We start from the raw sequence: 26746 nt of genomic DNA on the forward strand, positions 1-26746 counted from the left end.
AGTATTATTTATTCATTTGCTGAAGCGGAAAAAACCCTTCATTTTTGCAATACTAAAATACCTCAGCTGAATGTTGCTTGGAATTCTGTTCTGCCTTCCTGCTAATTACTGCTATGGCTTCTTGCCAGCCACCATTTTGAAAAGTCAAATACCAGCTTCCAGAAGAACAGCAGTGTGAAAGACAACAAAGAATCATTCTAAATAAAATATATGACAGAATGAAACGAAAGCAAACATTTTCTTGCTGGGACAGCTGCCTAAAAGTCCTGGCTAAGCAGCTCTCCTATGAAGACAAGGTAGGGTTTTGTCAAAATGGGAGTTTGTCCACATCTCAAAACCAGCACACTTTTCATCATGTCACCAAGGTTCTCTTGGTGGAGAACAGCAGTGTTACCCTGCATTGCATGTAGGTCTCTGAGAGCAGGGCAGGAGGAGGTGACAAGAGGAGGGAAAGAGTCAGAAGCAGAAGATATATCAAGGCTGAAAACTCAGTGTTAAAAAATCATAGAATAATTCAGGTTGGAAAAGGCCTCAGGAGGTCATCTACTCCAACCTCATACTCAAAGCAGAGTCAATAACTAATTCAGATCATACTTATCAGGGGTTTGTCCTTTCAGCTATTGAATATTTTCAAGGATAGAAACTCCACGACCTCTCTGCCAGGGCTTCACTGTCATCATGAAGAAAAGGCTCTTTCTTACATCAGGTCTGAATCTGTCCTCTTCTAGTTCATAACCACAGTCTCTCATAACCATAGTCTCTTGCTCTCTTGTGCAACTCTGTAAAGATCCTGGCTCCACTTTCTCAGCAACATGAGACAATAAGCCCCTGTTCCTCGTCATCTCCTCAAGTGTTCCTCCCTGACCAACTCCTGCTCCAGTTTATCAACATCCTTTTGGTAAGGCAGAAGCAAAACTGGACAATCTTCCATACATGGTCTAATGAGTGCAGCCCAGGATGTTGATATGCTTTCCGTGGTGAGTAAAGTTTAATTTACTGCAGGCAATGCACAGAGCAGGGTAATATGCAGTTAGCAAGAGTTTTCAGGTTGAGCTGCTCAACCCAACAGGTGTGAAAAAGATGGGGAACTATCCACTGATACAGCAGGGATCTGTAATCTAAGAGTCTCCATGTTTTGGAAACTGGGCATGGTGACAGATTTCCAGTTTGGCTGTGAGATATACAGAACAGAGCATGTGGTACTCCAAATCAGGCATCAAAATCAGCTTTTTTATTTTCAATAGGGCTGGCACCAAGTTCAGTTTCCAGATGGTTTTCTGTTGCATGTTTCTCTTGCTTAGAGGAACACAGCAAAAGCAGAAGGGGAAGCCCTTCCCCACAAAGAAGGAAGGAATCAGAGAAACAGAAGTAAAAACATGAAGAACGAGTCAATAATTAGGATGTTACGTCACTTTCCGTGTCACTTTTCTCCACTATGGAACCAGACATGGAAGCTCTCACTTTTATGCCAAGCAATTCAGTGTTTGATTGTGTTGTCTGTAGTAGCTTTGGCTGGTATTTTCCAGTCTTATTTACACAGTTAGATGCAAAGCAACCCATTAAATTGCTTGTTATTTATTAATAAATGTGGTGTTTGAAAGGACAGATGCTCTTGTTTACCATCCCTTCAGATATCAGTCAGTCTTCACATCACGCTCTATGCTTTACAAAGTCTGACTTCTTTTGTTCTTTATCTGCTTTTGATATTTAATTATTCAAACTGCTCGATGACTGCATTAGGGTCTGGTGTAGTTGTTTTTATATTCGGAAATTTTCCTTACAGCTCATTGATTGCACATTAATTTATTAATCTAATTAAAAGTCAATGGGAAATTTCAGTTTAAGAATCTGAACCCTGGAGTGGCTGTGGTGTCTAAAAGATGCCCAGCACAGCTGCAGGGCACATACTTCACACAGTGGGGACATGACAAAGTTGACCTAGAGGACTGCTAATTACACTCACCTTCAACTATGTGTAGGTGTTCCATTTATGTGTGGTATTAAAGCCCACTTAACACCTAGCAAAAGACATCTCAAATACAAAAGAGGGTAATGTAAAATCAATAAACCGAAGCACACTAAGCAATCAAATGTCACTTGAAATCCAAGTTGTAGCACTACACCATTGTACTGCACAGCTGGAGTACACACTCAATTGCACGTCCAGTTTTCATAGTTGCATCCTTAAAAACAAATTCTTAAGCACTCTGTACAACTATAAATACCATAAATACCTATTTCATCTTATTTTCTAATTTTGTCTTTCAAAATAGCAGTTGGAGGCTTAAGAGAGACTACTAGGACACAGAAGGTCCAAATGGTTAAGAACTTTCTGTTCTTAACTCTGCAGAGTACTGAGTACTGGTGATGTCTACAATTCTCTACCCCTGCTGGGGTGAGGTAAAAGCTGTTTAACAACTTAAATGATCGAGCCCTATTAAAATTTTAAAAATGTGAAAGACTTAATCAGAAAGGTTTATTTAATTGGGGAAATGTTCTTTTCTAATAGTAAGAGTTTTCCCTGACATCCAATCTCCTGCAACACACTAGGTCATTCTTGTAGGGCTATTTTGCTGCTGTGGTCTTGAACCCAGGCCCTCTGAGGAGACCAACAGAGCAAAGATACAGCCAGTTATAAAAAACATGGTTCCCAGGATACCGTCCTGCCTAAGGGCATCCATAGGAAGCTGAGCCTGAGACTTTTGGCTGCTGCTGAGAAGCAGTAGCTGGGATATAGAGGAATTGGGGCAGGATGCACAATAGCCTCTAACTCTACTGCACTTTCAGCATTTGCATCTTGACCTTCAACCCATCCTTATAATTTCCTCGCTCTTTAACAACTTTTCTCTTTACCTTCCAACTTACTATGCAGAATTCAAGGTAATAAATAAGCATTGTAATCTTTTTTGTGTCAACTACAACTTACTTGGCTTGAAGCAGAAATGCAGATTGTGGCAGGCAAAATGGAAACTACCTTTGCACAGACATAAGCAGTGTATGGAAAAAGGAGCACCTGTGTCCCTAATCCTGCAGAAGCTAAGGAATGAGTATAGCATTGCTGCCAGCTGCACTGTAAAAAGGCAAATGAGTGTTTGTAGCATTAGGATCCATGAAATACAAGGGTCAGCAAGCAGCATTTTGAAAGGTAATTCAATTTTAACCCCTGGTCAGAGATTTGCCAAAGGCAGAGAAGGCACTTCAGGCTTGCTTCTGTCTGGAGTACAGCCACACAGACGCCACTGTGTCAGTAAAACACCTTTTTTCACGTGCCCTAGCAGAAGGCAGACACAAGCAGAGCCACATAGACACAGCAGAGCTCTAACCAGCTTTATCTTCTGGCCTGAGACCAGAAGGGGGCACAGACTCAAATGGGGCTGTGGAGGAAGTGTGGCTAAAATAATTTAATCTTTCCCATTATATTGTAGGGCTATTGAGCTTGTTTGTCTCATGGAAAGGGAGAGAGGAAAGAAATCTCCCCCTAACATCGGTATACAGTCTTCTGTGGCTTGCAGTCACAAATCAGCAAATTCAGAGACAAAAAAATCAGTGTCTGGGCAAGGCTACAGCTTATTTCCGTGCAGGTTATCATACTGCACACAGGATTTTTAAAGCACAATTATAGCCTCTGACAGCCTACCTAAAGGAGTGGAGTGGTCACCATGGTAACACCTGCATCACATGGCAGTGAACACCTGATACCAATCAATCTTGAAAATATCTTTTTAAAGAAACAGCCTCTTGGAAAACTGCAGATGGAGATTTCTTTCTGAAATTAAGAAGATGCTCTCTTAAAACAAAAATGAAAGTTTTACCTTACCATCTTTTCATCTGATTCTTCCTCCATACAATTCTATCCTGTATAAGTTTATGACAGTGATAAAAAATAAAAGAAGAGTGACAAACATCATAGTACAGCTGGCATGTAAATGATACTTTGCATTTTTCCCCCGGAGCCTGAACTGTGGCTTCTGAGAATATAACCGTGCTCTGGTTACTAAAACAAAATAGAAACATGCCTACTTGTAGTGCCCCCCCACCTTCCCAGGACAACAGATTTCCCTCAAAGGTTAAAAAACTCCAGAAATGCAATCAGCTTCTTTCTCCCTTTTTGCTTTATAAATCTGCAATTTAATTTCATTTATTAGAGTTGTATTCCTTCATGGGGGTACAAGAAGAAAAATATGTTTAAGGAAGTCATGTTTGCACTCCATTTGGCACTTTGGGTTTCTGAAGCACATTCTGCCCTCCAGACACATCCAGCAGCAAAGAGCAGACGTAGTTGCTAAAGTCTTTGTGGTTTTCTGGCAGGTTGTTTTATTTTCAGCTCAGTTCCAGCCCAACAGCCTTTGTGTTCTCTGTGCTGTGACTGCTCTTCTGCCTATTTCAACAGTCTGCCACCTCCTCTTATCCCAGTAAGGACAAATAATCACAGAAAATACCTCATGCACAAAGTTCAACAGTCTCAGCAGTATTTCCAACATAGACTTGTTATTTCCCATTCAATTCTATCTCAAGTTATTGCTACTTTCATTATTTGAATGTCTGCCTCTTAATTTTCCTTTGAAAAAGACTTTTTTTAGATGGATTCCATCTTTGTCATCTTCCATTTCCTCTACATTCACTTTTTCAAGTAATTCAGAGCTATAATCATCTGTTCTGACAGTGCCTCTCTTTTACTGAGTAAAATTTCCGAACAGGAGAGCCACTGAATCTGCAAATGCATTGACTGAAAAAAGCTGGGTATCTAACTGCCATAGAACTGATAACAAACTTGCACAGAAACTCTTTCAGCATCCTGGAGATGCGTGGAAAAACCACATAAGCCCAAGGAGGTAACAAGACATGTTTTCATAAGCTCACTGAAGTCACTAGAACAGGCTCCCCTCTGCCATGCCCTCCTCACTGCTGAGCAACCACAACAGATTATGTGCACAGGAACTGCTGCCGCAGGTGGTTTGAGCTTCATGTCTACACTGCACACAAAAGCTGATTAGGAAAATGCTTCCAAAACTTATTTCCAGTTATATTATATATTTTTTCCCATAATTTATTTGTATATATATATATATATATATATATATATATATATATATATATATATTCCAAAAATTTTTACATATATATATATATATTCCAAAACTTATTTCTGGTTATATCCAGAACTAACTGCTTAACTCATCAGATGGCCACTTAGGAAAAAGATGTGACTATTGCTGTTCAAGAAGAGTGCTATCAGGAAAGAAAGTGCAGCAACTTCATGTTTATTTTATATATATATATATATATATGTCACTTTGCATGTATCCAACTGAAATGTCAAATTGTTCTTGTTTAGCTCAGGTAGGTAAAAAAATCCAGTTGTCTCCCATTTTAGTATAATATTGGCCTCTACCTACAGATGTATTTCAGGAGAAAAGCAAGGCATGTTGCTTTGATGCTAGAAAAATAAAGGGAATTGATGATATGTAAAATTTGTGGCAGTTGTTCTCAGACCTCAATATGTTATGCAAATAACTCCCAGCAGCTGTACCAGGTATTTATACTGCTGTGATGTTCTACAAGTCAGCACTAGCTGTCACGCAGTCTTGTTATATATGAGGAAGTCCAGCTTTAAATCTGCTTTCATAGTGTGGAAATTGCATTTATTCAGTGTGGTTCTGACGTGTGTCTCACAGTAAATGGCAGCATTGCTCAACAGGGCAACAGACTCCAACAACAGAAATATAAAGCTCCAAAATCAAAATGAAGATGTCCTTAGCAGTATATTGGATTTTTAATCTGTGGCAGGGCCCAATTATGATTTTCAATCTGCACATAATCAATGACAGAAGAGATCCATTGATTCCCTTGATTTTGGCTGGGATCAGAAACCATACTTCCACTATGTCCAATATCTTTTGCAAAGGCAAGTGGCAAGGGAGTATCAGGCAACTGCAAGAGAGTTGTTGCAGGATTTGAGTAAGCTCTTATGGCTTCCTGTGCTTTATCAGCCTGTGAAACAGTACTCAAAACCTGCCCTTCCCAAATCCATGGTTTAAAGACAACACCACAGTCCACACAGTGAAACACACAAATGCAGTCTACCCTCGCTCTGGAAGAGCATTGTCATCAATAACTGATTAGCTATGCACATCTGCCTGGAAGCTGAACCTTATACTTGCCACCACAAAATGATGATTCATTTGTTTCCCATATCCATTTATAAATGAAGGGTCAGCACAAAAAAATAGCAGCAAGGGTCAAAACTGCCATGAATATTGTCATTACCTTCTCTATCAGGTCTACATATGCTTTCGCTGACAGAAGATCAGAAACCTTTCACCTCTATGCAGCCGACTCATCAGTGCTGTAGGAGCTATCAGTACTGCAAGTTTTGAAATATATGCTAAACTGATGATTTCTGATAAGGCTGCTAATATCCTTATGTGCATGAACTTCAAATACCAGATGCCAGATAGTGGACACGGCATCTGCCTTTCAGGCTGGTGTTCATTTTTAATGCTCCCTTACGAATACAATCTTTGTGTAGGCACATCTTTACTGGGAGTCTTTTTTATCACTTGATGCTGTGCAGTAGAAATAACTAATAAATAGCTTGCTAAAGAGTTATTTATACAAGTACAAACACAAACCCACTAGATTTAATGATATATTTTCCTTTTGCACTTGTGTAAGATAGTAGTGAAAAAAACAACTTAATAAAAATAAAGAGAAAACAGGATCAGAACAGCAGACCTTTCCAGCAAAACAAGTCAGACAGTCTGCCTTTCAAGTTTCAGATTCAGACTTCCATTCCTGGCACCTATGGTAAAGGTTTTTTCCTCAGTCCAGTTACAATTTCTGAGTCTCAGCGCTATCACTCAGACACATCTGATGTGTTTTTTTCTCTTCCTTTCAGTGTCTCAAAAAGCAAAAGTCAAAGATAAAGCCTGGATTCTCTGACAGGGTTTTTCTTCACACTGTGATTAATGAGGTTAATGTGCTTTATTGAATTTTCACTCAAAAACATCAAAAAAACAACATCCCTCTGAAGCAGTGTGGAAGAAAGGCACAAATTCACCTCCTTGCTGCTGGCAGCATGGCCTGAAATTGCTTAAAAAGGCTCAAACACATTTGGAGACAGACAGCCTGCACTACTCCTTGTATTTCCCTGTGAAATCCTTTAGACATAAATCATTGACCAAGCCAGGGACTAAGACTGAATTCAGCTGCACCAACACTCCAATAGGAATTTAGAAAGCAAGGGGATCCTCTTAGAAACCCACGACTCATTGGGATAATTTCCCTTACCTTTTAGATCTTTATAATTTTGCATCCTTGCCCCCCACGTAAATCATCTAAAGTTTGGTTCTAATCCAAGTTTGCTCTGTATGCTCTGTCTGCGTAGCCAGTCACAGAATGAACCTTGCCACTGAATTTTGTCAAGATGCACCTTCCCAAATTCAGGTCATACCTGCTGCTGCTATTATCAGTGATTCCTTAAGTGACCTAAACCACTCCTCTGTGACAGTCTCCTAAGAGAAAATTCATGGTAACTGCTGCCTCATTCTGCCCTCAGTTGAGTTTCCATCTGTGTTAGGAGAAGCCTCCTAGGTGCTGATCTCTGTTAAGAGGCATTTTATACCAGTTGTTGAGAGGCACAAGATTGCTGGCTGAACTCAGCTCCACTGCAGGGGAGGGACCAAACTTCAGCCTACACACAAACTCTTCTCCTTCACACTTCCTGTTTCCATTACTGCAATTACAGCATCTTATAGGCCTTAAGAGGCAAACTTGCTCTTTCTTCTGAATTACACAAATATCAATTTAGATTGTGCACTGTGTAATTGCATTGATCTGGAGCACTGTTTCCCTGCTTCAGTGTGTGCCCGGTCTCTGGAGGCTTTGAAGTAAAAAAAAGATGCCTATTTTGAAGAAATAAAGATGTGATGTTAAGGTGGACTGAATACATTATCCAACTCACGCTTACATCAGTGGAAACATTTCCAGGATCTCAAATGCTGGACAGGGGTCAAAGAAGGGAATTTTGAACAGGTTTGAACTAGCAGCAAGTAATTCTGCCTTCTGTGAAGCCTCTTTGAAACCTGAGAGGATGCACAATGACTTAAACTTCCTCACACAGCCTCTGCTGAGCATGAAGGATATTGGCAGGCAAGATTTCTACATTGTAAAACCATATTTGAAGAGTTTATCTTTCAAAAATGGATGGAGCTTATAAATTTGCACATTTTTGCCATTCGCATACATAGAGAGAGGTGGGCTCTACATCTGAACAGATACTGGAGGTCAATTCAATTTCTGGACCCATTGTTGCAACTATTAAGCTAAACAACTTATGCCATAAGCATCATCTGCAGTGAAATATATAAAAAAATGACATTTCATGAGTTCTTTTATCAAGGTTAAAAAAGTCTATAGCTGCTTGGTAGGTTATCTTATCCTTAAGCCAAATTTGCTTACAGTTGCAGTTCTTTCCTCTACCAGCAACTTGCATAAGGACATCCTTCTACTTTCAGAAGAAATTTTACTGATGCAGGGAAAAGACCCCAAAACTTTCCATACACAGTGTAATTAATATTTATTGATAAGCATTTAAAACTCTAAAGCTGTTCTAAACATTCAGGAATGAGCAATACGTGAAGATTGTTTTGAGCAGCAGAAAAAGGTTTTTTAAAACCAGAACTGTCTGTATTAATGAGGCTTAATTAAGCAACATTTCCTTAACAGTCCTGGCTGTAAGTACATACTGAGTTACTTACTCATTTGCAGAACTGCTGAGTAGCTGCACTTCTCGTGGAATCTCTAAGAATTTAAGTTAAATTATAGAGTATAAAAATAATCTGCTGTAATTAGACTTTAAGTATTAATTACACAAGTTCAGATGTTTTGTTAACATACATTTTCTTCAGATCTTCAGCTACACCGAGTAACTTTGTTTTCCCCAACAGAGCAGAGTTCCTGTTTCTTCCTTTCTTCTCTTCTCCACAGTTGTAAGTAATTACTGTTTCATTCTTTTCTTCTGGGACATCTCACTGTAAACCACTGGCATAATCCACAGACAGGTCATCTGAGGGGTGTTCACTGCACATACACCACTTCTCACCTCCCGCTATTTATGTGTGTGCTGAGAGGCACAAGAGCAATGCTTTTGCCTTCAAAACTGCTCAGCCTGCAATGAGCAAAACTGGCAAACTGGCAACATCTCCACATACCTGAGGTGGACAAGAATACAATGGCAACAGCTGTGGTAGGGACAAGGAGGGAATCTCACCAGCTTGCAGAGGGTGATGATGAGACAACAGTAACATTCAAAAGAGAGGTGAAATATGGCAGCAATGAGGCTTGGCTTTGGGAAGATTGTGCTGTCATTCCAGATGTCCTGTCACTTGGCCAGATGTCTGTCAGAAACCAACACTGCAAATTCACACACCTCCACAGATTTATGGTTTGCTTTCTGTTACACATAATCTTAGCATTTCAAATATTCACAGAATTAAAAGGCAACAAATATCAATTGTTTCCAAGACAGAACTTGCTTGATGTTAGGAAGGTGGCTTCAGGGAGCAGTTTCTGGATGTCTGTGGCAATCTACCCTGGATATGAAAACTGCATTCAATCTAAAGAGCTGAGTGGGAGGCTCAGGAGGTAATCGATAATGTTGAGGAGGTTATAAAAAACCTGAAGGAAGAAAAATCTATCAAAAGCTATTAAACAGAAAAATATTATGTCTTACTCAAGTAACTCGTGAGCTGCTGAGCACAGAGACCATACAGCAGAAAGCACCTTCACATGTTCATAGTGTTTTCCCTTATTTTTGACCTCTCTCAGCAGCAAGACACTACACACTAAATACCCGTTTGATAAAAACCTCAACTGTTCCCAACTGCTCTGGACAAAAGTATAGAAACAAAAACAAACTCCCCAGAAGAAATACCCATGATGTCAGTTCTAAGCAAAAGAAAAATTTCCTTTCCATACCAAAAAGAAGTCCAAGTCATTTACTCAACATTGGTTTAAGAAAACCTATTCCTTTCTGTGACAAGGCAGAACTCAAGTTTCTAACAAAGAGAAGACTACAAAAAATATTTTCAGTTTTGATTTCAACCTCCAGAGCTGGTGTGTGAGATAACCTCCAACTAGCCCCACAACAATCTCCTGCACAGAAGAAGGACTATTCTCTCCTATGGCAAGAAGTCTACTGTGTCTGCTGATTTTTGAGAGGTAGAAAGCAGAATTTGAAAGTGGAAAATTACAAGGGTATTTTGTGCTAACAAGCCATCAGCTTTCTGATGAAAATGGGAAAGGATCTTATTAACTGTTCATTCAGTTTAGTTTTTTTTTTTTTTTTACTTCAAAGAAGCATTAGACAATGCAAAAGCACTCTAAAGACTGAAAGAGCTCAATCAGAAAAGAATCTAAGATTATCAATTTTATCTTCCTATTGAAATTGTGTTACCCCTTCACTTGGGCTAAACGCTGTTTGAATGGTAAAATGGAAAGTTTCACAGTGCACAAAGAGATAAAGAATACAGGTTTTTCCATACTGATAATCCTGTAAACCCAGCAACTCTGGGCTGGTGTCTGCAGAGGCAGCCCTGCAGTGCTGCCCTTCTGAAAGGGCACCAACACAAGTAATCAAACCCTTTAACAGTGCCCTTAAAAGCAAGGTGATGATGAGGAAATTTAAAAGTCAAATGTCCCAAAGAATGAACACCTGCTTTCCTGTCTACAGAGACATCTCCAGAGACATCTCTGATATTGGGCAGTCAAGAGCAGGAGATGACAGTTTATGTGATGCCTCTACCATTAATAAAGCCATCAGCATAGATGTGAGAGCTGAAGTCAGCAGTTCCAAAACTAAATCCCTCTTTAAAATCCTCTATGAAATCCCTCTATGATGAGAAGGAAAAGGGGTCAGAAGCCCAGACAGACCCCTAGATGGATAGCTGCAGGATGTGGTCACTTGCCAATGTTTAACTATAGCAATCTAAAGCAATGTTTAACTCAAGCAACACATGGGGGTTCTCTGAGGGCTGAATGGCATTTGGAGGTGAGGGGAGGCAGTCCCAGGGAAGACAAGGAATCATATCTGACCCCTGAAGAGATGTAGAGAGACAGTAGGAGTGGAAAAGGGGTTTCTTCAGTCTTTATTCTTGCACTGTGCAGGCCAGACACAGCTGTAGCCCAAGGGGTCCCCTACCACTCTCTGGAACAACAGCATCTCTGCAAAAAGCAGAGACGAAAAGCAGGAATCATTAAACCCAGCCCTAACCTCTGTCAGACAGACCCCTAGATGGATAGCTGCAGGATGTGGTCACTTGCCAATGTTTAACTATAGCAATCTAAAGCAATGTTTAACTCAAGCAACACATGGGGGTTCTCTGAGGGCTGAATGGCATTTGGAGGTGAGGGGAGGCAGTCCCAGGGAAGACAAGGAATCATATCTGACCCCTGAAGAGATGTAGAGAGACAGTAGGAGTGGAAAAGGGGTTTCTTCAGTCTTTATTCTTGCACTGTGCAGGCCAGACACAGTTGCAGCCCAAGGGGTCCCCTACCACTCTCTGGAACAACAGCATCTCTGCAAAAAGCAGTGACGAAAAGCAGGAATTATTAAACTCCAGCCCTAACCTCTGCATAGGCAATTATGGCTTCATTCAATAAACAGGATTTTTACAAGTGCTTTGCAATCCTCCATGCAAGATTCCATGCTGCTATCAGTAAGGGAATGTAATTTTACATGTCCTGAAAACATCGTACTTATACCTGCATGTAGCAAATAACAACAGTGAGATGCTAATATCAGATAACTAGTATTAATGGCAAAACAATTAGCTTGAAGCCTGGATGAAAAGCCTCACAGGCTCTTCAAACACTGCTGCCCTTTCTAATTTCATGTCACATTGTCACTGCACCTTCTCCTGCCTTTCCCCCGTGCAGTGTCCTGCACAAGAACACCCGTGTCTGTCAGCACAAGGGTATCCATCAGACAGGCCCTGTAACTGCATTTGCTAATGCTTCTTTTGACCTCACAGGCTGTGACTGACCACGTGATATTCCACTTCTGGTGTCACAGAGATCAAACCTGAAACAAAACAATGGAAGAAAGCCTTGGCACGTGGGGTATCACATGGATGACAATTGGAGGTCACCTGCAGACTCAGGTGAGTGACAGCAAACCTCAGGCAATGTGGTGGTGCTCTTGCTCTTCTCTCTGCTGTGTATGTGCACCACTGAAATGGTGGGAGACTACCTGTGCAGCTTTTAGTGGCCTGTGAGTGAACATAATTCTGATATTAATTCACCAGGTATTTTTCCTTGTCCATCTCTGTCAGGTATGCACAGCAACAACATTCCCTCTGTTCATTCCAGGAGTGAATTCTTCCTTTCACCTATGCTGAGGAAAAGGATGAATGTTTATTCTGAACACACTTCACATGCTCTAAATAAGCATATGGTCAGGCCACACATCAATTAACCATGCAGCTTTGCAGTGACAAGCAGGCAGACCTATAGATTTTTTATTTGCCCTTGCTATGGAGGACATCTAAAAAAAAGCAGGGCCAGTGTACCACTGTGCTGCAGAGATCCCTCTGAGAGGCTACTGTAGCCAGGCATGATTTGTAACAGATGCTCTGATACATATCAGAAGCCAAATTCACCTTAATTTACCTTCAACTTCCACGAGGCAGAGAGGTACCAATGCAAAACTCTATCCTTCAAGTCCTGGGTGGCCCATTCCTCAGGTCTCGATGAGTTGTGGGTCTAAGCTGGCTAAAAATACCCTGCCAGGCAGGAAACTCCAAGAGCTGTTAAACAGTTCTTCTAAGGATGCACTGTTTCCAAACAAATGCATAAAACCCTCTTGAAACAGAAACAGGGCAGGATACATCTCACAGAAAGGAAGAGACACATGGCATAGGGCCTTAAGATTCCCTCTATTCAGCCAAGTTCCTTTCAGTGTTTTATTCAATATCATAAAAATATTTGTGCATAACAATTCAAGCATGTCCATTCTCACAAAAGGACGTCCAGGCTCTACAGCCAAATTGTCATACAGCGCTTTGAGTTTTTTTCTAGTGTCCTTAGTGATGTTTTGCTTCTCCAAAGAATCCTCAGGGCAGCAAGAAGGAGAGGAGAGACCAGGTATTTAGCAGAACTATCGTGTCTGTTAGTAGCACAAAAGCTTCTCTGCCCCAAATACTGTCAGTCAGGGGTTTGTGCCTAACCCTCTTCCTACCACATGCTCTTAGGATCTATCAAGTTAACCAGTCCTACAGCATCCTCTCAGTTTTCATGGTCACTGAGTGTCATGAGCAGGCATATCTCTAAAGAGACAATACTTGTGTCTTTAGAGATATGTGCTTTGATCACATCTGGGAGCTGATTGTCATAATACTTGATATTTACATGAAAATTGTATCTACGTGAAGAAAAAGGAAGCAACTCTACAAATAAACTACTCTCCTGAAATTTTGATCTTTCAGCTACAGAACTGAAGGCTGAAAAACAGGCAGATATTGAAAACTGACACATAAAATAACCTAGTCAAAAGAGAGTGAGCTGCAGGTCCTTTACTACAAAGGTCCTTTTACTACAAAGGTCCTTTTAGTACAAAGTCCTTTACTAGAGCAAGTGGTAATTTTATCTGAAATTGTAAATGACTATAAAAAGAAAAATCAAAGTCAGAATTTACTAATAGCCTTTCTGAGATTTCATGGAACAAGAAAATGTGCTGAACCTACATACCCAGGAAATCTGTATTTAGTAGAGGGTGGTTGCAGATTGCTTACAAAGTGACCCGAAATAGCTGAATGGACCTGGAGTCAGGGGCTGTAGGGAAAAACAAATTGAGAGAAAAAACATTGCCCAGTGTGTGCAGTGTCAGAACCCTTGCTTTGTGCAGCACGTCAGTACATGTTTCTGGGATCATAAACATTTCACAATGAATTTCTATTATCACATGGTAGGCACAGCTAAATCCAGGGCACATCACTCACTAGAAGACATGAACAGCTCAGTCTTTCAAGAAGCCTCCCTGGTGACACAGTTGTCTATTCTGTGCTTTGAAGGCTTCATCTCACAACTTAGAAGGCAATATTTTCCCATTTTAGCAGGGACAAGCTGGAGATTCATGGGAAAAGCTGCTCATACCTCAAAGATCCCCAAAGGAAGGATGGCCTCCAGCCACAGAACACTGCCAATGCAGGATGCCCCACAACCATCCATGTCACCAAACCACAAGGTGGAGGGGATCTTTCAGGTGCCACAGCCTAGACAGTGGCACAAAACAATGCTGACAGCAAGATGTGGCTCATCATCAGGCTGAAGTAAAGGCTGAAGATGAGCAGAAATTGTGGCCACAGATAGCCATAAATCCACCAAGCCGAGGTGGAGGTGTTAGGCCAAAGCCAGTGGTGTTAATGTCCTTGGATAAGGTGGCACTTGCTATGCTGCCTGGAGGTACTGTGAGCCCACACATCTAGGCTTTGTAGAAGCTCATTCTGGATTAACTGGATAGCTGCTCTCACCACTCAGACCCAGGGGAAAAAAAAATAGACAGAAAAAAATCAGGGTTACATGGTAGAGATGCTTCTTTCAAGATCAAGTTATGAAAAATAAGAATGGCTTAAATGAATTTCTGAATTAGAAGTAATCAGTTTGGTGGTGTAATAAAAAAGCTCTTTTGATCTGTTTGGCTTGTTTGTTTCTTGGTTGTTTTTTTTTTTTTAATTTTGAACCATCCATCCTTCTAAAACTGAACAATTCCTTCATTATCTCAGTAGGCACTGCTGATTCAAAGGAAGGATTAGTCACAAATCTGTGCCACCCCAGAGCCATTAAAACAGCAGTCTGGTAGATGGGAAAAGGGCATACGCATCTGATAACTAAGATGACCTTTCCTACAGATATTTGTGTTTGATTACCAGTATATTTTCTGGATATACATTTTCACCAGTACACTGTAACATCCCAGCTCTTCCTGAATTATGGAGACAAAAATAAGACAGTCTTTACCACACAACACTGCTGCTTATGCAGTGCAAAATCATGTAAAATCACCAGGACAATTTTATTCTTCCAAATAATGATGATACTTTAATAAACCCTATTAAACTCAAGCATCAGTACCAACCCCAGCATTAAAGTGTTGAATACAGAGCAGTTTTTCTATGGGAAATTTATGACCAAAGGAAATATTCTAGCCTTGGTATTTTTATAGCATCCATTAATTTTTTAGTGGAGGATGGAGCTACCCAAGATTTAAAATGGTATTCAGTGTGTCCTCTGCCTTGAAGAAGATAAGTACCTGCATTGGAATACTGTGCCACAGCCCCCAAAAGATGAGACGACACCTGAGTGCAACTGCTGTTGCCAAAGTACATTCATTAATCAGCCACCATTCTTCTCAACAGACATCCTACCCGTTTTAGTTACCAAACAAAACCATTCTGACCTTTAATCTCACTCCTCTCTCTGCTCAGTAACATTGATGCCCACTGCCAAAATGTACAGACAGGGGCTGCTTCCAAGTAAACATCCTGTAAACTCAACAACCAAGACAAGAAGCACAGACAGCTCATGAGCTGTTCACCAGTGACTTATTACCAAGTGCAGCATGACCTGAGGGAAAAAAAAAAATTAACTCTCATTTTTGTTCCTCTAATTTAGAAAATGAGGGCACAATTTACTCCAGAAAGCAGATGCCACAGAATTATTAGTGAGTGTTTCCTGGCATTTTGTTCACAGTTTAAACATTCAAATTGGAGTTGCAATAAGTGTTTGTTGAATGTTTAGCACAGTTAAGCTCTGTTTTTCTCTAGAGAAGTATATTTTCAGATGGTACAGTTCACAAACAAATTCTCAATGCCGTATTTGTTCAGAGTGGCATTTCTCCTAGGATCCACAACTCCAGAGCTACACTGAAACATAATTAACAATATACACATCACTGCAGCTCCTCTGCATCTTCCACTTGCAAACAAACCAGTGCTAAACTCTGTCATATCCCAGCAGCACTCTCTTCTCAGCTTCCCTTCCTCCTCACCTCAGCTTCCCTTCCTCCTCGTCCTCCCCCTCTAAATTCAAAACGACAAACCTACAGAAAATGTGCCAAGGTAATTTCTGAGGAGATGTAAAAAGGAGAACAGCGTTGTGTATATTCCTCACTCAAAATAAGCTTATGTGCCTTTTATACAGTTCATACGCATGTTTTCTTAACAATTTTTGAAACTCCCATACTGAAATCAGACAGGAACAAGCCATAATATTCTTTCCTTAATTTCAGGGCTATTACCCCCTGAGGATTTTGGTCCTCTGAACATTTCCAGAACATCTCCATCCTTTCTCAAGTTCAGCAGTGGCTGTGCTGGCACTGTGCAAACACAGCTCACAACACCACTGAGCTGTTTTTAGCTCCCATGCTGCCTGAGGCTGAGCATCTTCCCCCTCATCACATCCCATTTAGTGATGAGCCATCTATCCTCTTGCTTCTGAATGCTACATTCTCACTTAGGAAATGGAGCCTTAAAAAGACCTGCTCCAACCAAAGAGCATGTCTCTATGTGTTCTGCTCTGGAGGCCTTTGCCCCAAAACCAGAATGAGGTCTCACCCTGCACCTCTTTTGTTCAGTTGTGTGAATAGACTGGACCTGCTGTCTTGCTGGAGCAGCTCAGACTGGCACAGGAGGAGTCAAGCTGGATCCCCCTGCCAGCTCCTGGTAAGACATCTGAACAAATATCCCCATTTTGGGAACAGCTTAACTTCAGATGGTAATTACATTCCATCTTTGAGGGGTTCCTGCTTTTCTAAGCCTGAAGGCTGGACTGCCTCCCCTGCCACAGCCCCAGCCAAGGGATCTGCTGCCATCCGTACATGGAATGTCACTCCTGTCAGATGGCAGCTCGGGCTGTCAGCCTTGCTGTGCTTCCCCCATGAAACACTGGCACTGGGAAGGCTGAACAAGGAAACTGGGATTACGGGAGGCATCCTTTGCCCCAGAGACGGCACTGCCGGCTGCTATCTCTGCTCTCCAGTTCTCAACCAGGAATAGAGCAGTAACAAATGCACTCAATCCTGCACTGAAAGGCAGCCTGGGCTGGAAATCCCAGCTTTTTGTTGGCTTTAAGCAAATGCAACAGCACTGGGAGGAGAGGTGAGAGGTGGGGTGGGGAGGCAGTGAGCCATTCAAATTAAAATTGACATTTTTAAAATTTGCTTTGAATCACCTCTAATCTTACATACTTTTTCTTAAATTCTGAAAAGGTACAGAAATGAGGCCAAGATACAGATAAAAAAAAAAATTAACCATTACCTCTCAAAATATATGCCTAGAAAAAATGCATAGTTAATATTTACAGTAAACATTAATCAAGCCATTAAGCCAAAAAAAGCTTTATTAAAAAAAAAAGAAAAAGGAGCATCTCTAAATCTCATCTTTCAGTTCTTCCAGAGTATTTATTTAATTTTAAGCCACAAAACTCCAGGTTCTAGGTTTTACAAAAAATCTAAAGAACAAGCAACTTTTAAAATCATTAAGGTGTGAAGTTTTAATTGACTTTTTTGGTTGTCAGAATCATGAGGCGGATATCACTTCATGTGGATGTGCAAAATTGATCAGCTGGATAAATTTGTTCAGCTTTCTTCTATATTCTGTAATCCACCAACTGCTACTAAAGAGGCCTCCAACTTTCTTCATTCTCCCTTGATATGACAAAATTTACCTCTCTGCAATGGCTGCATTGTTAACCAGTTAATTAACACAATGAATATATAGCTGAATGTCTCATTACATCCCTTCAAGATAACTAAGTTTCTGTAACAACATTCAATTTCCATGCTAGGATGTGTGAATTATTATAGTTGACTCAACCCAAGAAACTGTATCTCCTAAAATGGGATTACAGCAAGTAGGTTTCCATTTGGAGTTATTTTAATACTCAGTAAAGCAAAATGAATCAGTATAATAATATTAGTATCATAATAATCTTAATTTTTTTAGCTTAAAAACTTGCTAAAACAGAACACACCAAGTCTCTTGGGAAATCTGTTTGAGAAACACACCATCCAATTTATTCTGTTTTACTTTGGAGTGTTACTTCCAGCTACCTGTAACTAATGAGAATCCAGAAGGAGAGAAGAAACATAAAAGTGAGTTGCTCATTAATAAAAGGAACTGCATGGACAGCATGTACTCTCTCTTCAAACTGCAAATAATAAAGCTACCGATTCAGAGCAGAAAAAGCCAGCATTGCCTTTTCAGTGATGCTTTCTCCTAAAAGCATCATGCCTTATGATAAACACCTTCTATGTTCAAGTGGAGACCTTCCAATCACAACAATGATAGGTTGTTTCCATTAGAAATTGGCTGAGAATTATTTTTATTCAATTTAATTCTTTCTACAATTCTAGCTTTTCCAGCAAACAAATGCAAGTACAAGGGGAAAGAAAACAAATATTCCTCCAACCCTCACTTACTCATTTTTTAAGCTTTTTTAAGCTCTCTGAGGTAAACAGCAAGCACTTTTAGTGACAGTTTCTGAGTAATGATGGGGAAGAGAGGGGAAGTGGTTGAAAGCACCACTGGCTTCTTAATGCCAACTCTTTTATGTTACTCAGGGAACACATGTTCAATCACTGCTTATGAAACAGCTTTGACAACATATACAGGAGCTTTTTGCTTGATGTTTGCTTAAATGAAGCTCCATTTATTGTAGAAGCAATTGCTTATAGTTTACTTTTTGGCATGGTTCTTTAGTATTTTTTTGTTAAACAGAAGCAACTCACAGTCTTAATAATAGATTAGTCAGTGGCTGTCTTCTCTGGAGCCTTTGTTACCAAGAGGTTTCACTGCAATCCAGCTCTTCTGAGAAGAAATTTAGAGAAAATATCAGAAGGGTGGTAACAACAGAATTTCTAACACCTGACCTTTCCAGGAAGAAAAACAAGTGAGACACATTGGAAGACCCCATCCCCACTTAGGGACTTTTCTTTTAAAGTCACTCCATTGCACATGATGCCTGCTTCCAAGAAAGCAGTAGGCTCAGTGTTTCATTTTTGAACACAGAACATAACAATCACATTAAAGCTTTAGCAAAACATGTTTACAGAAGTCCCTGCATTTTTATTACACTGTATTGTTCCTTGAAGAAAGATTTTCCTAAGTGAACAAAGGCTGCAGCAGACTGAATTAGACTTGAAGTCCGAAATAGATCACATGTCATACACTTAGAAATTGTTTTACAACACTGAATTTAACCATATCTACGGCAGACTGTATTAGCAAGATATTTTAAGGCATGGACTGCGAACCACTATGCTGTTGCTAGCATCTATTTGTTATTTCTTATTAAAGGTACTGTCAACTGGCCTTCTTTCAGTCTGTTAAATAAGGTTCCTCTTCCCTGTTATGTTTTTCATGCATAGATGATTAACAAAAGCTTCACAGCAACTTTTCAGAGGCTCAGCTTTGAGCTTGGAATGACAGGGTCATGGGACAACTCTGGACAGGGCTCAGGATTCCCTGGTCCAGCAGTCACTGGTCAGCAGTCCATCAGTCAAGGTCAGATGAGGCTGATCACAGCTGTGCTCCCTGGGGGATGGAATGCCCCGGAGCAGACCTGGCACCGCCACTGCAGGCAGCCCACACCCTGCCTCCTCAGAGTCTTTTCCTTGTGCACCATCTGAACCTCTCTGGATTGGGCCAGCTGATGCCTCCTGTGCCTTTGGCTCTCTTTTTATCACCTCCCTCCCTGTGGTACCAGGGGCTGCTGTCAGCACCTCCAGAGCCATCTTCTTCCAGACTGAGCCAGCCCGTCCCTCAGCCTTTCCTCATGGGGCAACTACTCCAGCCATGACCATCATGCTTTCAATACTCTAGAAAATGGCTCCTTCCCTGGAGGAGAGTGCATCCTGTTTTGCAAGGAAACGGGAAAGGTGACACACTCCACAACATCATCTGACTCCTTGTGTCCAGGGAACCACAATCCCGTGTCCAAGCCTGACTCTGCTACAGGCAGGGTTGCAGCTAAATCAGAGTCTTCCCATCACAAGTTGTCTCTGTGACAGCATCCCATCCATCCTCTGGAAGAAATGGCAACAATTGCAGACCTCTGCCCTGCTCTTCAATTCCAGGGTGGCTTTCCATTTTTTTTTTTTTTTTTTAGAGCAGTTTATAAAGCCAGTCCTCAAAGTTTCTATTCATACAAACAGCAGAGAAACTTCAGCACTCCCACTGTATTGTGGACTTAAATCAAGATGAAGTGCCATATGATCGCTTAACACTTTTTGTGTCATCTGCCAAAGCAAACAATGCTACTCACAACTGGCTAAGACCTGAGAAGTATGTATACTTCAGGCAAACCATATCCTTTTACTATGGAGGAAATTCTAATTCAAACACTATTTTCAGAGACAGAATTTCTAGACATCATCTTCCCATCTTGTGCTTCCTTTAGTCCTCTTACCCAACCAAACCTCATCCGCAAGAGACAGAACAGACATACCAAGGTATACTTCCAAGAAAAATCTTACCAACACTATTTAATGGAAACTCCCTTAATTAAGAACTATAAAATCTACCTTTGTAGACAGAAATTGCTTATGAACAAAGCATACCATGTATTGCCCAGGAACTAAAGCTATTTTTGATAAGGCAGAGGAAGGGTAAAGAATCATCTCAATGACAATCTCTTTGTCATCACTCAGTGAAATACCACAGAGGAATTTCATCAGTTAGTATGAAATATTTAAGAGCTGCCAATGCTTCTGCATCTGTCTGAGCAAGACCAAGGTACCTTGTAATGAAGAGGACATAAAATATAGATGGGTCAGGTGCTCAGCTAAAGGATACAAATGACACAAGACTCCAAAGCAGGCAAAACAAAACTTAAAAGGGACATTGAGCCTGAGCAAAGGGCAGAACTTTATACAGACAGAACACCAAGTTGTATGGTGTTGAATGCTGCACATCTTCCAAGGACATTTCAATAACTCCAAAGCTGCATTACTAATCACAGTTCCAGGTTGCTCAGGAGCCTATGGACAAACTTCTGGATTTCCAACAGAATGTTGTGAACTGGTTGCAAAGGTAATTGAAAAAGGCTACAATAAAAGGCTACCCGTTTGTCCATGTGGGCTGGAAAGCAGTACAAATTATTCCCTCTGTTCTGCCTCAGCAGGTATTCAGAACTGCAAGCATAAACACCACTGTGTACTGTAAACCCACTTCACCTTCCTCTGTTGGATGGAGTATGTGGACAGGATGGGGAAAGACAACAGAGATAGCTTTGCTATAATTATATGTGTAGTAAATACTGCTTAATCTGTAGATTAAAAGAAGAAGCATCAAAAAGAAAAAAGCAAGTGATCCCTGATCTGCAATTGTTTTTCTGGGATCTTCCTAGGGATGCAGAAAATGGAATATTTTTCATTCAGAGCTGCATCCTTGCAGTGCAACCCAGCACAGAAACTGCCTCTACCTCTGGGTTCAGCATGGAAAGATGTCACATACCAAAGCAAACATGCAGAAAACCTCTGCTGCATATATTCAGTGCTTTTTGTGCTCTGGGAAGCCAGCTGAAATCCTCCTGTCAAAGTGCTTCAGCCTGGGTGCACTTGGCCAGAGCTCCACATCCCAAGGCTGCTCAAGGTCTGTCTCCACACGTACAGCGCAAACCTGACCCTGGTAAAATCACCACCTCCCTTTGCTGACTGTTTTTTTTGGCTGCAGTCAGATGCACTGCCTCAGCCACAGCTAAACCATGTGAAGGACTCCTGCTGCCAGCCCACTCCAGCCCTGCCCCGGTCTCTGGGCAGAGGCCACACTCCCTCTCTGCAGGATGCCACTGCCCTTCTCTGCCCTGCCAAGGTAAGGGCACAAGTTTGCACGTCCTACCCAATCTTTCACCACAGCACAAGTTAAACACTTCCACTGGCATGGTTTTAAGATCCATCCCTTGGATGCATTTGAAATGAAGCAGGCTGGGTAGCACCTACATACGATGCTGCATCCCACGTTTCTGGGAGCGATGCAACCACTGGTGAGAAACTGTTGTGGGAGCTGTCTCTGGCACCAGCTGGGAGGCACCCAGCCCAGGCTGCGGGGTGGCAGCTACCTGGAGCACAGGGAGAGCCATGTGGGGCTGCCGGGAGGCCAGCTCCTTGCAGCAGGGAAGGATGTTTGGCTCCATCCAAGTGCAAGAGCATGAGGTAGGGCAAGACCCCACAGAAGGGTTTGTGCTTGTTCCTAGAAAAAAAGACATCACTGGGCACCTTGTCCTTCCTCTTGCTAATATCAAACAAGAGAATAAAGTCAAATGGAATTGCTTTAGAAGCACAGTGGTGCTCTCTCTTTAGTGGGGAATGAAGGCTTTAATATACATAAATGATTGTAAAAGATCTAGAAGGAGAGCTTTGTGCAATGTAAATGCAGAAAAATATTTTCAAAGAAATCAACATTATCCAGTGAGCATTTTATTAAATTAATTTCATTTATATATGTACATTCATGCCCAGAGAGCAAGGCCATTTGATAGAATTTCTACAACAGGAAAAAACATAGCAAATCAACGTAATACACTATTAAATCTTTCTAAAGAAAATAAAAATTAAAAATTAAAAAAAAAAATCAACCAAACACAACCACCTCAAAGAAACCTACCCACAGTAATTTTATAGGGAGATAATGAAAGAGAAAAGACACACAAGTATTGTGATGCTATTAATGTTGGCAAGACAAGAAAGGAGAAAATGGGCAATCCTCAGTTGTGTAACAAAACAAATAATCAGAACAAAAACCACCACTTAAAAGTCAATAAAAGCACATGTATTCATAAAGATCTTGCTAGATAAGCTCACAACACCTTTTCATATTTCTCCTCCATTATCCTTCTCATGACACAGGGAGAGTGCTATAGCATCCTGCTGTGCAGAAAAAAGCAGAAGAGGATGTTCAGATGTAGCCTTAACCAGAAGAAACAGCAGTGGCACTAGGAAGCAAATTAAAGACTAATCAAAAACTTGTAAGCAATTGAGAGAAACTGATTGTGGAAGAAGCTGGACTTTATTGTGACCACAGTAATCGAGTGTTTGCACTGAGTCAAGAAAACAAAGAAAATTATTGCACTACTGGCAATCAACCCTGTATCAGGAAGTATTAAATTATGGACAAGGAAAGCAACACAACAGCTTATGAAGATTGTATTATGAAGATGAGGAACGACAGGGTTTGTATTCATAGCTCATTATCAGAAACATCTCAGACCTATTGAGCTTACTTTGAGAGGACTATGGAAAAAAAAAAGGCAGGATCAAAACTTCCACAACTGTGCACTCCCATGGAGCAAAGAATTGAAAGATATAATCACCAAGCCTTGAGCAGCAGAAGTTATAAAGCTCAGCATCCTATGGAGCACCCACACAAATTTTCTGATGTCTATTAAGTTGAATTCTTGCTACAGTGCTTCCTTCAGTGGGGGCATAAACCGCATCTCCCTCATCTCCCTGGCCACCAGAAGCCTTGAGGTTTGTAAAATTTCATCACTTTGAAATCTCTGTTCTTCTGCTTTTATTGGCAGAAATTAATCCCCAAGAGTAAACAAAATATACCAAGGCAATGAGGGGAGCTATCAGTCAGACAGCATTATTATTGTTTCAGCTTCATCTCCTTAGGAAACCAGGCTGAAATTAATATAGTCAGGGCAGAAGGGAAGAAATAACAAACATAAATCTAAAATGGGAAAAACTTCTAAAACTAGAATTTTAAAGTCAAGTACAGAAGACATTATTTCACGTGAGGAAAGCCAGATTTGGAAGCTTTTCACAAACAGATCACCATTTCTGACTTTCTAGGATTCCTGCTAAGCCACACTCTTAGGCTGCAATGAAAATCTGGATGATCCCCTTGTAAAAACGCAAATGCCAGAATCTTAATCCATTCTAACACAGATGTTTGACTGTCTAAATACTTCTACCAGACAAGATCACTTGGATTTATTTTTGTAATTCTCCCCTTTCAGTGGTGGGGGTGACCCCACGGGTCTGAGTGGCCAGTCTGGATGCCACAGAGTGCAAAAAATCAGTCCAAAATCCTGAACTGTTCTACTGCTCACAAAACTCCTTGAGAGAATGAGGTGTACCCTAGGGAGAAGCTGCAATGCACAGAGGCTCTTTGAACATGAAGTGTAGAGAACACACCAGTGTCCCTCACTTTCCCCCCAAAACCAGTCAAGAGGAAGCTGCGCCCAGAGAACTGAGTGTGGTCCTGAGGCATCTTTCACCAGGAGGAGAAATCAACAAAGTACAGCAAAAAGGCCAGCAGGAGTTCAGGGAACACATGATCTTTAGCTGGTGGAGATAACTATACAAATGATTCCTCACAGATTTTTCCACCCCACATTTTAGAAACTGAAGGAAACAGTTACATTCTGAAAGGCTCATTAAAAACCTTCATCAGTATACTAACAGAAAATATTATTTGTTAACAGGATAGTCAGTGAATGGACACAAGGGAGTTTTGCACTTTCAGACACATTAACAATATGACCTGAGTTTCTCTGCATTTCATGATTTGCATCAATGTTTTTAAAGTTTATTGTGAATTTCAAGTTCATGCATATTTTTATAGCATACTGATGTGTTATGCTGTTTTGCCTTAATTTGTAACTGACATGACACATCTAACTAAAAAAAAAAGAAAAAGAAAAAAAGAAAAGAGACTGCCTGTTCCAACAGGATGTATTACAAAACCAAGGTCTTCACTCTAATAGTACACTAAATTGTGTGCTTTTAGAAGTTATGTGAGTATTTATAATTAAGGTTCAAATTATCTTACTTAAATTTGTAAGTATTTGCTATTAACCAGAATGTAGTATTTCAAAACCATCATGGCATGCACATTCAAGCTCAAAACTTCAAAAAGGGTATTATAAGTTGAAACAAAAAACTCACTAAATGCATATTTTTATAGCATACTGATGTGTTATGCTGTTTTGCCTTAATTTGTAACTGACATGACACATCTAACTAAAAAAAAAAGAAAAAGAAAAAAAGAAAAGAGACTGCTCTCTGTTCCAACAGGATGTATTACAAAACCAAGGTCTTCACTCTAATAGTACACTAAATTGTGTGCTTTTAGAAGTTATGTGAGTATTTATAATTAAGGTTCAAATTATCTTACTTAAATATGTAAGTATTTGCTATCAACCACAATGTAATATTTCAAAACCATTACGGCATGCACATTCAACTTCAAAACTTCAAAAAGAGTATTATAAATTGAAACAAAAAAACTCACTATCTCAGACCATTCTCATCCCCATGACTTCTTCAGTTAGAAAAGGTAAACAAAGTGTCATTGTCTTTCCTTCAGCTGTTTTTAAGGTCTCTGTTATGATCAAATTTTTCATCAAGAAATGTTTTTTTTTTCCCTAGATACAGAAGGTGATGAAGTTATACTGTGTAAGTCAATATGCCCTACTTCCACATTAACCAGTCCTAACCACAATGCTCTCAAAGGTACACAGTAATTTTATCCACTGCTTCAGGAATTTTTAATACTTTTTTCACTTCTCTGATTGCTAAAAACATTTTTTTTTTCCCTAGATACAGAAGGTGATGAAGTTATACTGTGTAAGTCAATATGCCCTACTTCCACATTAACCAATCCTAACCACAATGCTCCCAAAGGTACACAGTAATTTTATCCATTGCTTCAGGAATTTTTAATACTTTTTCACTTCTCTGTTTGCTAAAAACACTTGCCTGCTCTGCAGAGTCCACAAATGACTTCAACAACTGCTAAGAAGCATCATTTATAACTGGATTAAGAAAAATTCTCTTATGGCCAACATTCTGTGAGTCCACAAATGACTTCAACAACTGCTAAGAAGCATCATTTATAACTGGATTAAGAAACAATTATGGCCAACATTCTGTAGCAATCAGAAGGAATAAAAAAATTCCTGTCTTGCATATGATCCAAATACAGGGACATTCCTTGCAAACACAGAAAGCTGAAAGTCGGTGATGCATTTTAAGTGGCCTTCTAGGAATATATTTTGCATCCACAAACTGCATGTTAGTTGTTCATTATCGTGTCCGTGCAACTTAAATGATGGACTTCATGCGCAAGGCTTATATTTCAAATACGTGTTCTAATATACCTAATCAGTAAATTACTCTCTAGCCTTCGTGTTGCCACCACTGACTAATTTGACCATTTAAACATAATTTCAGGAAGGAGACGTGCTTAAAAATCGCACCTGGAGCACTTCTGATTGCTTTTCTGCCGGAGAAAAAGTCATTTCAGTTTCCTTCCCGATGAGAGGCAGCCTATGTATGACACCGATTAGCGGCTTCCCCGAAAGCTTAATAATACCTGGCGCTAAGAAACATTAAACCCGGTCAGTCCGGGAGCACCCAGGGCAGGGAGGCACAGCCAGATCACCCGTGACCTATCCCGAAGAACTGGGGCACGGTGCTCGGCCACGGGACCACCCTCCCCAGCAGCTTCCCCGCTCCTCGCCCGCCCTCCGCTCCAAACTTCTCCCGTTCCCTTCGGTGCCGAAGGGCTGCCCAGGGCCGGCAGGGACGCTCAGGTACCCGGGCACTCCGCGCCGCCGGGAACGCTCCGGCTGGCGGGCGCAGGGCGCGCGGCCCCTCCGCTCCTGCGGGATGTTCCCGGCCGGCCGATCCAGCCCCGGCAGCCCCGGCCCGGCCGCAGCGGGACCCGCCCGCGCCTCTCGCCCC

At 40.8% G+C, this 26746-nt stretch overlaps 1 protein-coding gene across 3 annotated transcripts in view; it reads right to left on the reverse strand.

Annotated features, from left to right (window-relative positions):
- The window catches only part of PKIB (cAMP-dependent protein kinase inhibitor beta), a 55351-nt gene that overhangs the window by 27289 nt on the left and 1316 nt on the right, over positions 1–26746 (reverse strand). Inside the window, exon 1 of one of the 3 annotated variants that reach the window (XM_039707818.1) lies at positions 26260–26352. The exons of the other annotated variants lie outside the window; for them this stretch is intronic. The gene's annotated coding sequence lies outside the window, so the exon portion shown is untranslated. Of the gene's footprint in view, positions 1–26259; positions 26353–26746 lie in introns of those variants that run through there. 3 annotated transcript variants of the gene reach the window in all.

The sequence above is a fragment of the Passer montanus genome, unplaced genomic scaffold (genome assembly GCF_014805655.1).
Source record: "Passer montanus isolate IOZ18808 unplaced genomic scaffold, ASM1480565v1 scaffold2, whole genome shotgun sequence".
NCBI classification, from domain to species: domain Eukaryota; kingdom Metazoa; phylum Chordata; class Aves; order Passeriformes; family Passeridae; genus Passer; species Passer montanus.